Source organism: Protopterus annectens, chromosome 12.part0 (assembly GCF_019279795.1).
Source record: "Protopterus annectens isolate FY-2018-M chromosome 12.part0, PAN1.0, whole genome shotgun sequence".
Taxonomy (NCBI): Eukaryota; Metazoa; Chordata; order Ceratodontiformes; family Protopteridae; genus Protopterus; species Protopterus annectens.
The window spans coordinates 834,908,169-834,924,333 of record NC_056746.1 but is presented as its reverse complement, the minus strand read 5'-3'; positions in this window follow the sequence as shown (position 1 = coordinate 834,924,333).

Below are 16,165 nucleotides of genomic sequence, written 5' to 3'. Positions count from 1 at the left end.
CCAAAGTGTCATGGCTAGTCTGCACAGGGGGTATGAGTGTGTTCCTCCTTGCTTGTTTATGTACCACATTACTGTGGTGTTGTCTGTTCTTATAAGTAATTGTCCTGGATGCAAGAGGTCCTTGAAAGCTGTAACTGCATTTATCACTGCTAGCATTTCTTTTTGATTGATATGAAGGTGCTTTTCCTTTCAGGACCATTTGCCCTGAATGCACCTGTCTGTCATGTGTGCCCCCCATGCGTAATCTGAGGCGTTTGTTGTGATGACTTGTTTTGCTTGCAGCTTGCAGAATGGGAGGCCTTTGTTTGTTTGGCATGCTTGGGCCCACCATAGAAATTCCGTTTGCAAACAGGGGATTATTGGTATTATTGTTTCCAAGCTGTGGCTGTGTTGAGACCATAGGTTTTTTAGGTACCACTTTGCACATGGTATTAAAAGGATGCAAGATGCCATGAAGCCCAGAGCCTGCAGGATTTTCCTTGCAGTAAGCCTGGTACAATTTGCTAGTGTTTTGAAGTACTGAGTTAGTTGCCCTTGTTTTTCTGGCGTAAGATAGGCCATCTGGGTGTTTGTGTCCAAGTTGGCACCCAGGAAAGTTATTTTCTGAGTTGGTGTTAGTCTGGATTTCTCTTTGTTGATTGTGTATCCCAGAGAATTCAGTAAACGTGTTGCATAAGCCAGATGTTCCAGTAGTGTGTGCTTGCTGTCCACTTGGATCAGGCAGTCGTCCAAATAAGGGTAAATTTGTATCCCTTGTAGTCTGCAGTATGCAATTACTGATGCCAGGCATTTCGTGAATACTCTGGGCGCAGTAGATAAGCCAAAGGGCAATGCAGAGAATTGATAGTGGATTGAACCCGCAAGAAATCTGAGGTATCTCCTGCAGCTTTGTCTGATTGGGACATGCAGGTATGCCTCCTTGAGGTCCAATGCTACCAGCCAAAACTCCTTGCCCAGCATGGGAAGAAGCTGCTGTAATCTGAGCATCTTGAATTTTGGTACGAGTAGAAATGTATTTAGGATGGATAAGTCCAAAATGGGTCTCCAGTCAGTTCCTTTTCTTGGCACCAGGAAAAGTCTGGAATAAAAACCTTGTTCGTGAGTAGGAACCTCTTGAATGGCTTTCATTTCCATGAGTTTTGAAATTTGTATTTGCACCTCTGCCCTTTGATTGTGTGGCAGGTTTGGCATGCCTCTCATTTTTGGAAGAGTGTGAAAATGAAATCTGTAGCCTCGGTTTATAATATCCAGGATACATTTGTCTGTTGTGATAATATGCCAATTTCTTGTAAATAGTGCCAGCTTTCGTCCCAGGGGAGCTGCCAGCTGGGAGATGCTGGGCTGAAAAAGAAGGAAGTCATTGGGTTTGCTTTCTGTATTATTGTGCACTGTCTTCGCCACCTCTTGGGGCTGGAGTTTGCCATTGTCTGCCTCTATATGATCCTTGAGACTGTCCTCTGCCCCTTGTGCGCCTGTATCTACCTCTTTGGGGCTTGTCAGTGGCTGGAAGGGACCAGTTTTTTGATGGCCAATTTCTGCTAAAACGTGGTGGTTGCACCTGTAGAAAGGCCTTGACAGTTTGCATAGATTTAGCTTTTTCTTCCATTTTTCGTAGAATCTCCTCAGCATTAGTGCCAAACAACACATCCTTTTGTAAGGGAGCATCTAGTAGTTTAGCTTTAACATGATCAGGCTAGCTTTGTTCCCTAAGCCAGGCATGTCTACGAATAACTGATCCTGTAATAGCAGCTCTACTTGAGGCCTCTAAGGCATCATAGCCACATTGCAAGGTGTGTTTACCCACTTGTTCTGCACTATGCATCATATCCTGCAATTCCTTCAAATCTGGTTGTTCAGGCTGAGACATTTTGTTTCTTAATTGTGATAACAGAAACTGCTGATATTTAAGCATATGGAACTGACAATTTAAGGCTCTCATGGCTAGGGTGGCCGAGGTGTATACCTTTTTACCCCACCTTTCTAAAGATCTAGATTCTCTTTCGGAAGGAAGTGGGTTCTTGGCAGTAGAGGCCTTCATTCCCTTGGGGCCTTGAGAAATGGTTTCAGGGTCAGCATTATGGCTTTTGTAAAGAAATTGGTGAAAATTAGGAACTCTGTAGTACCTATCAGGTTTGACTGGGGCAGGAGGCAGGGAATCCGGAATAAGACAAGCCTCCGAGTAAACATCATCAAGTATGTCCAGGACCGGAGGTATAGCCAGAGGTCTATGTTGAGGTAACAAAAGAAATTCCCCAAGCCTTTTCTTGGAATCAGAACAGTCTTGGCCTTCCCAATGGAAGTGCTCCCTCAAGGTGTGCAAGGTTTCCCCAAAGGAGAAATCCTCAGGGGGAGATACAGAAGGAATGGACTGTTCTGCATCCAAATCTTCATAAGGGGAGTACGAGTGTTCCTCTACATCAGAATGTTCTGAGACAATGGAGCCCTGTTCAGAGGAGGGGGAATCTTCCTCCACTCTGGGTCTCTTGTCTGGAGGGGGCTGGGAGCCCCTGATAAGTGTAATTAAATCCTCAGCCATTTTAAGCATCTTCTTTTTAGGCATGGGGCCTGAGGATGGGCCCTGTGCAACAGGCCTCTTGGGATGCATGGCTGATTTGGACTTAGTAAAGGCCTTAATGGAAAAGGAAGAGGAGGGTCTAAATACACCCTGGGTGGAAGTGGACCTATCCCCGGTAGGAGTTTCAACACTAACAATGGCTTCGGAGGTTGTAGTCTGAGTAAGGGCCGAGGTACCTGCGGTCTCGGGTACAGAAGACACTGCCAAGGAAGTGCCATCGGTAGTCAGGGACTGCATAGGCGTCTCGCTGAGAACCGGACCACGTGTAGCCGGTTTTGGCGTGGTGTTGGTGGAGACCGTGGGCCTCACGTGTCGGTCTTTGTCCTTGCGTTTTTTGGACAAAACGGTAGTCGGAGTATCCGACAACATTTTATAATCAAAGGCTTTACCAAAATAATGTTGGGCGAACTCCGCCCGACGCTTAATAGTGCGTTTGTTGAAAGTCGCACAAAAGCGACAGCCCGAGACGTCGTGGTCTGGGCCTAAACAAGGTATGCAGAGGGAATGGAAATCCTTATGCGGTATTTGCTTCCCACAAGAAATACAATTGTTAACTTTGTCTGACATCGGTCTGAGGCAAGAAAAGTTTCCCCAACGGGGTACTTAGCTTTAAAGATGACTTCATTTTCCAATTTTTCGTAAATTCAGGAGCTGGCCGACCGGCACTTGCAAACTGCTTCTGCTTCAGGCACCGCGCGGCAAAAAAGACTGAAGACTATGGTGTCGGCTGTAACTTATATACCCCTGTCGCAGTGACGTCAGGGAAGAAGGCGACAACAACCGACACCGGACCAAGACTTTGGAATTCAGCCGACCGAGGACCTGCCTGACGGCAGAGAACCCATATGTGATTACTGCAGCTGTATGCATGATGAACATCTGATAGTGCATAGAGCCTGCCCTGAAATGTAGATACTTCCTGCAGGACTCCCTTATGGGGATGTGCAGATAAGCTTCTTTTAAGTCTAGAGTGACTAACCAGGCATCCTTGGCTAGCATGGGTAAAAGCTGTTGCAGGTAAGCATCTTGAATTTTGGGATCACCAGAAAGGTGTTGAGAACTGAAAGATCCAGGATTGGGTGCCAAGAGCCCTCTTTTCTGGGCACCAGTAAGTCTGGAGTAGAAACCCTGACCTCTTTGTTCTACTGGAACAGACTGAATAGCTCTGATATTGAGCAGAGAAAGTACTTGTTTTTGAGCCTTTGCCCACTGGTTTGTAGGAAGGTCTGGAAACCCTCTTGGGGTTGGCAGTGAATGGAAGTAGAATTCGTACCTCTGGGAAACAATGTTTAGGACCCATTGGTCTGAAGCAATGGACATCCAGCTTTTTTTGCACGAAGAGTAAGTTTTCCTCCTAGGGGCACAAATAATTGGGCAGGGCTGGGAAAGATAAGTGAAGTGTCATTGTGAACTTTTTCCATAAGGGACAGCTTACCACTCCTTGTTTTGGGGTGGGGGCACTCCATTGTTTAGATCTCTGCATACCCTGAGACTGTAGTCCGGGTGGCCTGCTTCCCCTGGGTCTGGTCTGGGAAGGCCTGGATGGGGCTGGAAAGGACCAGTTTTTAGACGGCCAATGCCTACTGAATCTAGGTGGTTGCACTTGTAAGAAGTCTTTGACAGTTTGCATAGATTTAGCTTATTCCTCCATCTTTTTAAGAACTACTTCTGCTTTGGTGCCAAACAGTCCTTACTTAAAGGAACATCTAGTAATTTGGATTTGACATTACCTGGCAAGGTTTGTTTCTTCAGCCAAGCATGCCTTCTTAGTACAGACCCAGTGGCTGCAGCTCTGCAAGATGCTTCTAGGGCATCAAAGCCACACCACAAAGAATGTTTACTAACTTGGTTTGCTGAATGCATTAGCTATTGTAAATCTTTATTTTCTGCACAAATCTGGAAATACAATTGTTTGTTTAAATAGTTCCATAATATGTTGTTGGTATTTCAACACGTGAAAAGTACAGTTGTGTACACGTACCATAAATGGAGATGTTCGAGTGTATTCACTGTTTCAGTCATCATATTTGGGTTATCTGCTTGCAGTAGCCCTCAGTCAGCCTGATTATCAAAGTCTTAGGTCCTGGTCTGTTGCCATCATCTTCCATGATGTCAGGTAGTCAGGGGAATAAAGCATGCAGCCAACACCATTACATCAGTTTTTCTTGCCTCAGATGGCAGGTGCCCCCATAACGGGAAGTAATTATAAACAAGGTTACACCTCCAACAAAAAAGCAAATACACCAAAAAGCTTTAAGCATAGTAAACAAGAATAGAGGTATAGTCAATAGAAGTCAGGGGGCTGGAGGGAGGGTAACCAGGACTGCAACAGTGAATACACTCGAACATCTACATTTATGGCAAGTGTACACAACTGTACTATGTTCTTCATGTTTCACTGTTGCAGTCATCACATTTGGGTAGATTCCCAGCGCTAAGGATGGGAGGAGGTAATTAGATAGCATTAGGACCAGCTATAAGGCCCTGCAAGACTGCCATGGCAAAACCAGCTCTGGATTTAGAAAAAATTGGCAAGTGGTAATACTTGGTGAAGGTATGTACAGAACTCCAGGTAGCAGCTTCTAGGATGTCCCTGGCAGGGACACCTCTGAGAAAGGCTGTAGAGGTAGTCGCAGCCCTGGTTGAATGTGGTCTATCCCCTGTGGGGTAGATTTTCCATGTTGCTTATAGCAGAAATGAATGCAGTGGCCTATCCCCTTAGAAAAGGTTTGCTTTGAAATGGCCTTCCCTTCTGCCCCTGCAGCAAATGCAGCCAGCAGCTGCTCAGATTTCCTGAGAGGTTTAGTCCTGTCCAAGTAAAATCTAAGTTGTCTGTGCACATCCAATGAGTGCAGTATTCACTCTCCCTTGTTCTGTGGATTAGAAAATGAGGTCGGCAAATGAATGGACTGATTAAGGGCCACACTGGATACCACCTTGGGCATGATGGAGGGATTGGTCCTGAGGGACCCTGTCGGCATGAAAGATGATGAAAGGCTCCACTACCATGAAGGCCTGTAATTCACTCTTCTTGCTGAAGTGATGGCTAGAAGGAAGGCTGTTTTCCAAGAAAGGAATTTCAACTCTGCATTTGCAGCTGGCTCAAAGGTAGGTAGAGTGAGATTTTCCAATACAAAGTTGAGGTCCCAGGCTGGAGTAGGGGCTCTCCTGGGTGGTCTTAAGTTTTTAGCCCCTCTGAGGAACTGCTTCAACAGTGGATGAGAGAAGGGGGGTGGTTCTGTATTGTAATGAGCTGAAATGGCTGAGGCATGAATTTTGATGGAGGAAAAGGAAAGGCCCTTGTGAAGCATCTCAGTTAAGTATTGAAGAATCTGAGGTAAATTGGGCGCTGCTGTGCCCATCCCCTGAGTATGGCTCCAGGAACAGAACCTTTTCCATTTTTCAGCATAGGATTTTCTAGTACTAGGCCTCCTTGCCTCCAGAATGACATCCATCACTTGTTACTGAGGGATGGTAACAGAGAGATCAGGTAATTAGTCAGGTTCAAGGTTTGAAGCTATGGGTGCCAGAATCTGGCGCTTCTGCTGGGACAGCAGGGTAGGGGTCTGAGGTAGGTGCCATGGTGCCAACACACTGCACAAGAGGGGGGTACCAGTGTTGGCGTGGCCAGTCTGCTGCATTCAGTATCGCCCTTGGTTTGTCTGGTTTGATCTTTAGTAGTACCTTGGAGAGGAGAGGCAGAGGGGGAAAGGCATAAACTGATAGGTTTTCCCAGGTGAAGGACAAGGCATCACCTTTCCAAGCTTGTTTGTGGGGAGTTGTGCAGAATTTGTCCAATTGGTAGTTCTGGAAGTGGCAAACAGGTCTATCTCTGGTCTCCCCCATTTGTTTCCCCATATGTTGAATATAGTACAGTTGTGTACCCATCATAAATGTAGATGTTCGAGTGTATTCACTGTTGCAGTCATTACAGTTGGGTTATCCTGCTAGCAGGCTACCTGCAGTCAGCCCGAGTTCCAAAGTCTAGGTCCAGCATCGGTTGCTGTAGCCTCTTCCCTGACGTCAGTGCGCCAGGGGGTATAAAAGATGCAGCAGACGCCATTTTCTTCAGTTTTTTTTGCCCCAGATGTCAGGTGCCCCTAAAATGGAAGGCTAAATTATGCCAATAAGCATGTATGCATAAAAACAACTTTTCCTTCATCTACAAGCAAATACACCACATAGGTTGTATAGAACAGAGAAGTACAGATAAGTCCCAGCAAAGGAAAAGGGAGATGGTGGGAGGGTAACCTGGACTGCAACAGTGAATACACTCAAACATCTACATTTATGGTAGGTACACAACTGTACTATGTTCATCGTGTTTCACTGTTGCAGTCATTACAATTGGGTTGAATCCCAAAGCTAAGGTTAGGAGGCTGGTGCTAAATAGGATTAGGAGAGGCTATCAGGCCCAGAAGAACTGCAGTGGCAAAGCTTGCCCTGGGGATTTAGAGTAGAGAGGTAAGTGACAGTGCTTTGTAAAAGTATGCACTGAACTCCAAGTTGCAGCCTCCAAGATGTCTTTGGTTGGTACTCCTCTGAGGAAGGCTGCTAAAGTGGCTGCTGCTCTGGTTGATTGTGGCCTAATGCCCTTAGGCACTGATTTGCCATGCTGTAAATAGCAGAAATGAATGCAGTGGCCTATCCACTTTGAAAATAGTCTGTTTTGAGATAGGCTTTCCTTGTAATCCTGCAGCATATGCCACTAGAAGTTGTTCAGTCTTTCTGAAAGTTTTGGTTCTGTCCAAGTAGAAGCATAGCTGCCTGTGAATGTCCAAAGAATGCAGAAGTCTCTCACCCTTATTCTGTGGGTTTGGATAAAAGGTAGGCAAATGAATTGTTTGGTTAAGGGCCATGCTGGACACTACCTTAGGCATAAATGTAGGGCTTGTCCTCAGAGAAACCCTGTCAGGATGGAAAATGATAAAGGGTTCCACAGCCATGAGTGCCTGTAACTCTGAGACTCGTCTAGCAGAGGTTATTGCTAGAAGCAGAGCTGTTTTCCAGGATAAAAATTTTATTTCAGCTGCAGAGGCTGGCTCAAATGGAGGCAGTGTGAGTTTTTCCAAGACATAGTTGAGGTCCCATGCAGGTATTGGTGCTCTCCTTGGAGGTCTTATGTTTTTGGCCCCTCTGAGGTACTGCCTTAGTAATGGATGAGAAAAAATAGGTGGTTCTGTATTGTAATGAGCTGAAATGGCAGAGGTATGAATTTTAATTGATGAAAAGGAAAGGCCTATATCCAGCATCTCAGTTAAGTATTGCAAAATCTGAGGAATATTTGGAACAATCGTGTCAATACCTTGTGCCTGGTTCCAAGCACAGAATCTTTTCCATTTTTCTGCATAAGATTTTCTGGTGCTAGGCCTCCTGGCCTACAAAATAACATCTATCACTGCTTTAGAGAGAGGTGTGTCTTGAACGGCTACATTATCCGCCATGCTGCCAGGTTTACGGTCCTGAGTTGGCTGTGCAGTATTTTAGTTTTGTTGGGTCATTAAGTGAGGAATTTGAGGTAATGTCCAAGCTGGGCATTGAGACAAGCTCTTTAGGATTGGGTACCAGTGCTGGTGGGGCCAGTCTGGGGCAATCAGTATCATTTTTGGCTTCTCTTGTCTGACCTTGAGGAGTACCTTAGGGAGGAGAGGCAGAGGTGGAGTACCTTAGGGAGGAGAGGCAGAGGTGGAAAGGCATATACTGTTAGGTTTTTCCAGCTGAAAGATAGAGCATCCACTTTCCATGCTTGCTTCTGATAAATCCTTGTGCAGAATCTCTGCAGTTGGCAGTTGTGAGGGGAGGCAAACAGGTCTATGTCCGGGCATCCCCAGTTCATTATCATCATGCTGAAGACTTGTGGATCCAATTTCCACTCGTGGGGATCCATTAGGTTTCTGCTTAGTTCGTCTGCCAGAGTATTTGTCCTTCCTGGCAGGAATTGAGCTTGCAGATGTACTTGGTAAGTCAATGCTGTGTCCCACAAGTTCATGGCTAGTCTGCAGAGGGGGTAGGAATGTGTGCCTCCCTGCTTATGTACCACATGACTGTAGTATTGTCCGTCTATCAGTAGTTGTCCTGGATGAAGTAGATCCTTGAAGGCTGTCAGGGCATTCTGAACAGCTAGCATCTCTTCTTGATTGACATGTCGATGCATTTGACTTGCAGACCATGTGCCCTGAATACATCTTCCTGCCATATGAGCCCCCCAGGCATAATCTGATGCATCTGTTGTCAATGTCTGCCTGGCTGTGGGTAAGGTGAATGGCTGTCCCGTGTTGTGGTGACAGGCTTTTGCCCACCATCAAAACTCCTGTTGCAGGGCAGGGGAATGAGGGTAATTATTGTTTCCAGGCTATGGCAATGTTGAGTCCAAATACTTTTTAGATACCATTGAAGTTTCCTCATATGCAGTCTTACATATGGGATTAGCAGAATGCAGGATGCCATGAAGCTCAAAGCCTGCAGAATTTTTCTTGCAAATAACTGGGTCTTTGTTGCCAAAGTAGTCAGTTGCCTGTGTTTGTCTGGCGTGAGATAAGCCATCTGGGCAGTTGTATTTAAGCTTGCACCCAGGAATATTATCTCTTGAGAGGGTACGAGTTTTGATTTCTTTTCGTTTACTGTGTACCCTAGACCCAGTAGTAATCTTTTTACAAATGCCAGATGCTGTAGTAGAATGTCCTTGTTCTCTGCTTGAATAAGGCAGTCATCCAAGTAAGGATATATTTGTATTCCTCCGTCTGCAAAATGCAATTACTGGTGCCAGGCATTTTGTGAAGACCCTGGGTGCAGTAGATAAGCCAAAGGGCAGTGCAGAGAATTGGAAGTGCATTGAGCCAGCTATAAATCTGAGGTATCTTCTGCATGATTGTCTGATTGGGACATGTAGGTATGCATCTTTTAGGTCTAAAGTCACAAGCCAAGCCTTCTTGCCCAGCATGGGCAGAAGCTGCTGCAGAGTTAGCATTTAGAATTTTGGAATATCCAGGAATGTGTTTAGGATAGACAGGTCCAGTATTGGTCTGCAGGCTTTGTCCTTTCTGGGCACCAAGAATAGCTTTTAGTAAAATCCTAGTCCCTGCTCTTGCTGTGGTACTTGATGAATGGCTCTCATGTCCCTGAGGGATGAAACTTGTTTTTGTGCCTCTGCCCATTGATTGCGTGGCAGGTCTGGCATACCATTTGGCCTTGGCAGGGTGTGGAAGTGGAACCTGTAGCCTTGTGATACCATATTTAAGACTCATTTATCCTGGGTGATCATGTGATAATTTTGTGAAAAAAGTGCTAGTTTTCCCCCCAAAGGAGCTGCCAGAAGATAAGTGCTTGGTGCTGGCAGGGGAAAGTCATTGAGACTGTTTCCTGTATGGCTGAGATTTTTCCTCTCCGCTTTTGGAGGTAGAAGCCCCATTGTTTAGGCCTGTATGAGCCTTGGGGCTGTGATCTGCCTCTGGGGTGTCTGTATCTGCCTCTTTGTGGCCTGTCTGACACTGGAAAGGACCAATTCTTTGTAGGCCAGTTCCTGCTAAATCTGGGAGGCTGTACCTGCAAGAAATCCTTGACTGTTTGCATAGATTTAGCTTTGTCCTCCATTTTCTTCAACACCTCTTCTGCTTTAACACCAAACAAGATATCATGCTGTAATGGAGCATCTAATACTTTTGCTTTAACATGATCGGGCAGATTCTGTTCTTTTAACCAAGCATGCCTCCTAATGACAGAGCCTGCGGCAGCGGCCCTGCAGGAGGCCTCTAGAGAATTGAAACCACATTGCAAAGTATGCTTTCCCACTTGTTCAGCTGCATGCATTAAATCCTGCATTTCTTTGTTTTCTGCATATTCTGAATTTGTCAACATTTTCTGTTTAAGCAGTGATATAAGATATTGCTGATATTTAAGCACATGAAACTGTCAATTTAAAGCTCTTACAGCCAAGGTAGCAGAAGTATAAATCTTTTTCCCCCATCTGTCCAGGGCCCTTGAATCCCTATCAGAGGGGATAGGGTTTTTTGCAGTGGAAGCTTTGACCCCTGTGGGACCCTGAGAGATAGTTTCTGGGTCAGCAGCAGGGTTTTTATAAAGACATTTATGTGAATCAGGAACCCTGTAGTATCTGTCTGGCTTAACAGGAGCTGGTGGTAAAGAGTCAGGAGACAGACCAGACTCTGAAAATACATCATCTACAATGTCTAAAACAGGAGGAATAGCAAGGGGCCTGTGCTGAGGTAATAAAAGGAAGTCTCTGAGCCTTTTCTTGGATTCTGAGTAATCTTGGCTCTCCCAGTGGAAATGCTCCCTCATAGAATGCAGGGTCTCACCAAAAGAATAATCCTCAGGAGGAGAGGCTGAAGGGATAGATTCTTCAGCATCAGAATCCTCATAGGGAGGAAGAGAATATTCCTGTTCAGAAGAGGAATCAGAGGAAATGGAAACCTGATCTGAAGATTCATATTCTATCTCTTGCCTAGGCCTCTTTATCAGGAGGGGGATGGGAACCCCTGATCAAAGTAATTAAGTCTTTAGCCATTTTAAGCATCTGTTTTTTAGGCATGGTGGAGAATGCTGTAATTGTTTCTTTGTCTTTAGAGCTGCTTTAGTCTTTGCCTTTGAAGCTGAAGTTGGTTTCACATATAACTGTGTAGGCCTGAAAAAGTACAGTTTTGTACCTACCATAAATGTAGATGTCCGATAGGAATGCATCTACAGTCCTTACAAATGGGTTGTCCTGTCGTCAAGCAGCCCTTCGGTCGGCCGGATTCCAAAGTCTGGGTCTGGCCTCGGCTGGTGTCGCACTTCACCCGACATCATAGCTGCAGTTATTCGGGTATAAAGGCATCAGCCGACGCCATTTTCCTCAGTGTTTCTTGCCCCAGATGCCAGGTGCCCTCTTGGAAGGCTAAATTTGGATAAATGCCAATGATTCCAAATAGTAGAGAGCAAACACAAAAAATAAGCATGTATGTACATATATACAAACAAATACACCATAATAGATCCCCCCCAAGCTAGCTGAAGGCTGGCAAATACCCTAGGAGTACCTCAGAGGGAAGGTGGGTGGGTAATCCTGACTGCAGATGCATTCCTATCGGACATCTACATTTATGGTAGGTACAAAACTGTACTATGTCCTTCAAGGATGCATCTGCAGTCCTTACAAATGGGTAGAATACCATAGCTAAACAAGGGAGGAGGAAAGAGTAGTGATTATGGTGTAGCTAGGATCCCTTGCAAAACAGCAGTGGCAAAACCTGCTCGGGATCTAGAGTATAAAGGTAAATTGTAATGCTTGGCAAATGTATGCACGGAGGTCCAAGTAGCAGCCTCTATAATGTCCTTGGTAGCCACTCCTCGTAAGAAAGCTGTGGTAGTGGCTGTAGCCCTTGTGGAGTGAGGCCTGATGTTCTCTGGAGTTTTCTTTCCATGGTAGGAGTAACAAAATCTAATGCAATTTCCTATCCATTTGGAGATTGTCTGTTTTGAAATTGGTTTTCCTTCCTTTCCTGTGGCATATGCTACCAGAAGCTGGTCAGTTTTTCTATTGGACTTAGTCCTGTCCAGGTAGTAGCGTAACTGCCTGTGTACATCCAAGGTATGCAAAAGTCTTTCTCCCCTGTTCTGTGGGTTTGGGAAGAATGCTGGTAGGTGGATAACCTGATTTAATGACACTCTGGATACCACCTTAGGCATAAATGTAGGATTTGTTCTCATGGACACTCTATCTTGATGGAAGATCAGGAAGGGTTGTACTGCCATTAATGCCTGTAGTTCAGAGACCCTTCTTGCTGAAGTTATTGCCAGCAGGAAAGCAGTCTTCCAGGATAAGTATTGTAATTCTGCTGTTGCTGCTGGTTCGAAAGGAGGAAGTGTCAATTTTTCTAGCACAAAGTTCAAGTCCCATGCTGGCAATGGTGGTTTACTGGGAGGTTTTACATTTTTAATTCCTCTCAGAAACTGTCTGAGCAGGGGATGAGAGAAGACAGGAGGATCCAAGCTGTATTGTGCTGAAATAGCTGATGCATGTATCTTGATGGAAGAATAGGACAGGCCTGTGTGGAAGAGCTCTGCCAAGTACTCCAGGATGTTGGCCATGTTTACCAGAGTCACATCTTCTCCCTTTGCAGTACTCCAAATGAGATATCTTTTCCATTTTGCTGCATAATTCTTTCTTGTTGAAGGTCTGCGAGCCTCCAGGATTATGTCTTTAACCCTTTGGGATAAGTTTAGGTTAATTGCTGTTATGTAATGTTCCAGGCAGTTAGCTGCAGAGTTTTCAGGTTTGGATGCAGGATGTTGTAGTTGTTCTGTGTTAACAGTAATGGGATCAGGGGTAGTGTCCATATTTGTTCCCGAGACATGCTCCTCAGCAATGGGTACCAATGTTGTCTTGGCCAGTCTGGAGCTATCAGAATGATCCTTGGACGGTCCTCTTTGATCTTCAGAAGCACCTTGTGCATCAAAGGAAGTGGTGGAAATGCGTATGCTGTCAGGTTTTTCCAACTGAAAGATAGGAGTCCACCTTCCAAGCAAGTGGGTGGTACGTCCTTGTGCAGAATTTCTTTAGCTGGTGATTGAATGGGGATGCAAACAAGTCTATTTGTGGTAATCCCCATTCCCTTGTGATGGCTTTGAAGATGTCCGGATGAAGCATCCATTCGTGGGCATCTGTGGTTGTTCTGCTTAATATGTCTGCTAGAATGTTTTCTTTTCCGGTACAAAATTGCTTGTAACTGAATGTTGTAGCTCAGGGCCACATCCCATAGGTCCAGTGCCAGCCGGCATAGAGGATATGAATGGGTGCCTCCCTGTTTGTTGATGTACCACATAACTGTGGTGTTGTCTGTCCTTATCATCAACTGACCTTCTTGGAGAAGTGGTCTGAATGACTGGATTGCCAATTTTACTGCCAGCATTTCCTTTAGATTTATGTGTAGGCGCAGCTGGTCTTGAGTCCATAAGCCTTGTATGCACTTGCCCTGCATGTGTGCTCCCCAACCGAGGTCTGAGGCATCTGTCGTGATGGTTTGGCTTGGTTAGCTGTTGCAGAAGGGCAATCCTGTGTTTGATTGACAGGCCTGAGCCCACCATAGGAACTCTTGTTTCAGGCATGGGATTATTGGGATTTTGGTTTCTAGGCTGTGCTTGTGTTGGGACCACAAATTCCTTAGGTACCACTGTAGCTTTCTCATATGCAGTCTGGCATGAGGGACCAGAATTATGCAGGATGCCATGAAGCCTAGAGCTTGCAGTACTTTTCTTGCAGTTAGGTGGTTCTGCTTTGTTAATGCCAAGAAGTAGAGAGGTAGTTGCTCTTTCTTTTCTGCAGTTAGGAATGCCATTTGTTTTGATGTGTCCAGCTCTGCACCCAGAAAGGTTATTCTTTGGGATGGAATCAGCCTTGACTTTTTTATATTGACTGTATATCCCCAGGCTTGCAGCAGGTAAATGACTCTTTGTAAGTCTTCTGCTAGCTTGCTTTTGTTGTCCGCTTGTATCAGGCAGTCGTCCAGGTAGGGATAAATTTGGATTCCCTGAAGTCTGCAATGAGCAATTACTGATGCCAGGCATTTCGTGAACACTCTGGGCCCAGTAGATAAGCCAAAGGGCAATGCTGAAAATTGATAATGCTCTGATCCTGCAAGAAATCTGAGGTATCTTCTGCAAATTGGTCTTATGGGGACATGCAGGTATGCCTCCTTGAGATCTAGAGTTACCAGCCAAGACTCCTTGCCCAGCATGGGAAGAAGCTGCTGTAGGGTCAGCATTTTGAATTTTGGAACAATAAGGAATGTGTTTAAAGCGGACAGGTCTAGAATGGGTCTCCATTTGTTTCTTTTCTTGGTACCAGGAAGAGTCTGGAGTAAAATCCCTTTCCTTGCTCCATAGATGGTACCTTTTCCACAGCTCTCATTCTTAATAGCTGAGATATTTGTTTTAGAGCTTCTGTCCTTTGAGTAGGTGGTAGGTTTGGCATTCCTCTCTTCCCTGGTAGAGTATGGAAATGGAACCTGTAACCTTGGTCTATAGTTTGCAAAATCCATTTTTCCCTTGTGATGCAATGCCAGTTTTTGAGAATAAGGTTAGTTTTCCGCCTAAGGGTGCTTCTAGTTGTTCCCTGGTAGGCGGTGCCACTGTCAAGTCACTGTGATTGAGTTGTTGTAGTGGTGGTGGCTGCGTCTGTGCCTCGCTGGTTGTTACCTTGCCATTGGCGTCCCCTGTAGGCACCCCTGGATTGGTTTCTGCCTCTTGAACGCCTATTCCTGCCTCTCTGAGCCTTAGAGGAGTCCGGAAAGGACCAATTCTTGGAGGGCCAGTTCCTGCTAAACCTTGGAGGTTGAACCTGTAAGAAATCTTTCACCGTTTGTACAGATTTCGCCTTCTCTTCCATCTTTAGCACCTGCTGAGCAGGGGAACCAAATAAATTGACCTTGTCCATGGGTGCATCCAAAAGCTTTGATTTGACATGGTCTGGTAATGCCTGTTCTTTCAACCATGCATGTCTCCTGATAACTGTGCCAGTCATGGCTGATATAAAGGAAGCCTCCAGTGCATCATAGCCACATTTTAAAGAATGGTTACTAACCTGCTGTATGTTATGTACCATTTCCTGAACATATTTTTTATCTAAAGATTCTTCAGAGGAAAGCTTTTTAGTTAACTGGTCAAGCATAAACTCTTGATATTGAATCATATGAAATTGGCAGTTCAAAGCCCTAGCTGACAAGGTAGCAGAAGTGTAAACTTTTTTACCCCATCTCTAAGGACCTGGATTCCCTTTCAGAGGGGGTTTAGTAGAAGTAGCAGCTACAGCTTTAGGGCCCTGGGCGATGGTCTCTGGATCTGCAAAAGGAGCCTTGTATAAATGGTGATGAGTGTCCGGGACCCTGTAGAACCTATCGGGCTTAGCAGGAGCCGGAGGAAATGAATCCGGAGCAGTGCAAGCATCATTAAATGCATCATCTACAACAGAAAGAACTGGAGGTATAGCTAAAGGCCTATGTTGTGGCAAATGTAGAAAGGTTCTAAGCCTTTTTCTGGAGTCTGAGAAATCTTGGCCCTGCCACTGAAATTGTTCCCTCATAGCATGCAAGTTTTCCCCAAAGGAAAATTCCTCAGGTGGAGAGGCTGAAGGAATGGACTCTTCAGCATCAGAGTCTTTGTAAGCAGAATAAGAAGCCTCAGGAAGGTCTGTATGTTCTGATTCATCAGAGGAACCATCAGTGGATACTGGTTCAGGGGGCTCTGCTCTAGGTCTCTTTTCTGGAGGTGGGAGAGAGGACCTGTCTGGATGAGGCTGGGATCCACGAATTAAAGAAATTAAATCCTCAGCCAAAGATAGCATATGAGAGCTAGTGCTGGGCCTGTGTGAGGGGGGTTTGGCAGGCACAGATTTTGAAGCTTTGGCTGCTTTAGCCCTGGCAAAGGCCTTAATAGACATGGCTGCAGGAGGCCTAGTAGCTCCACGTGCAGGGGTTGAAATATCCAGGGGAATTGTGTCTGATAATTCCTGAGAAACCGCAACAGAAGGCTGGATTTCAGAAGCAGATTCTACCAGGTTAGAGGAGGCCTCGGTAGAAGGCATGGTTTCGGCTGGAG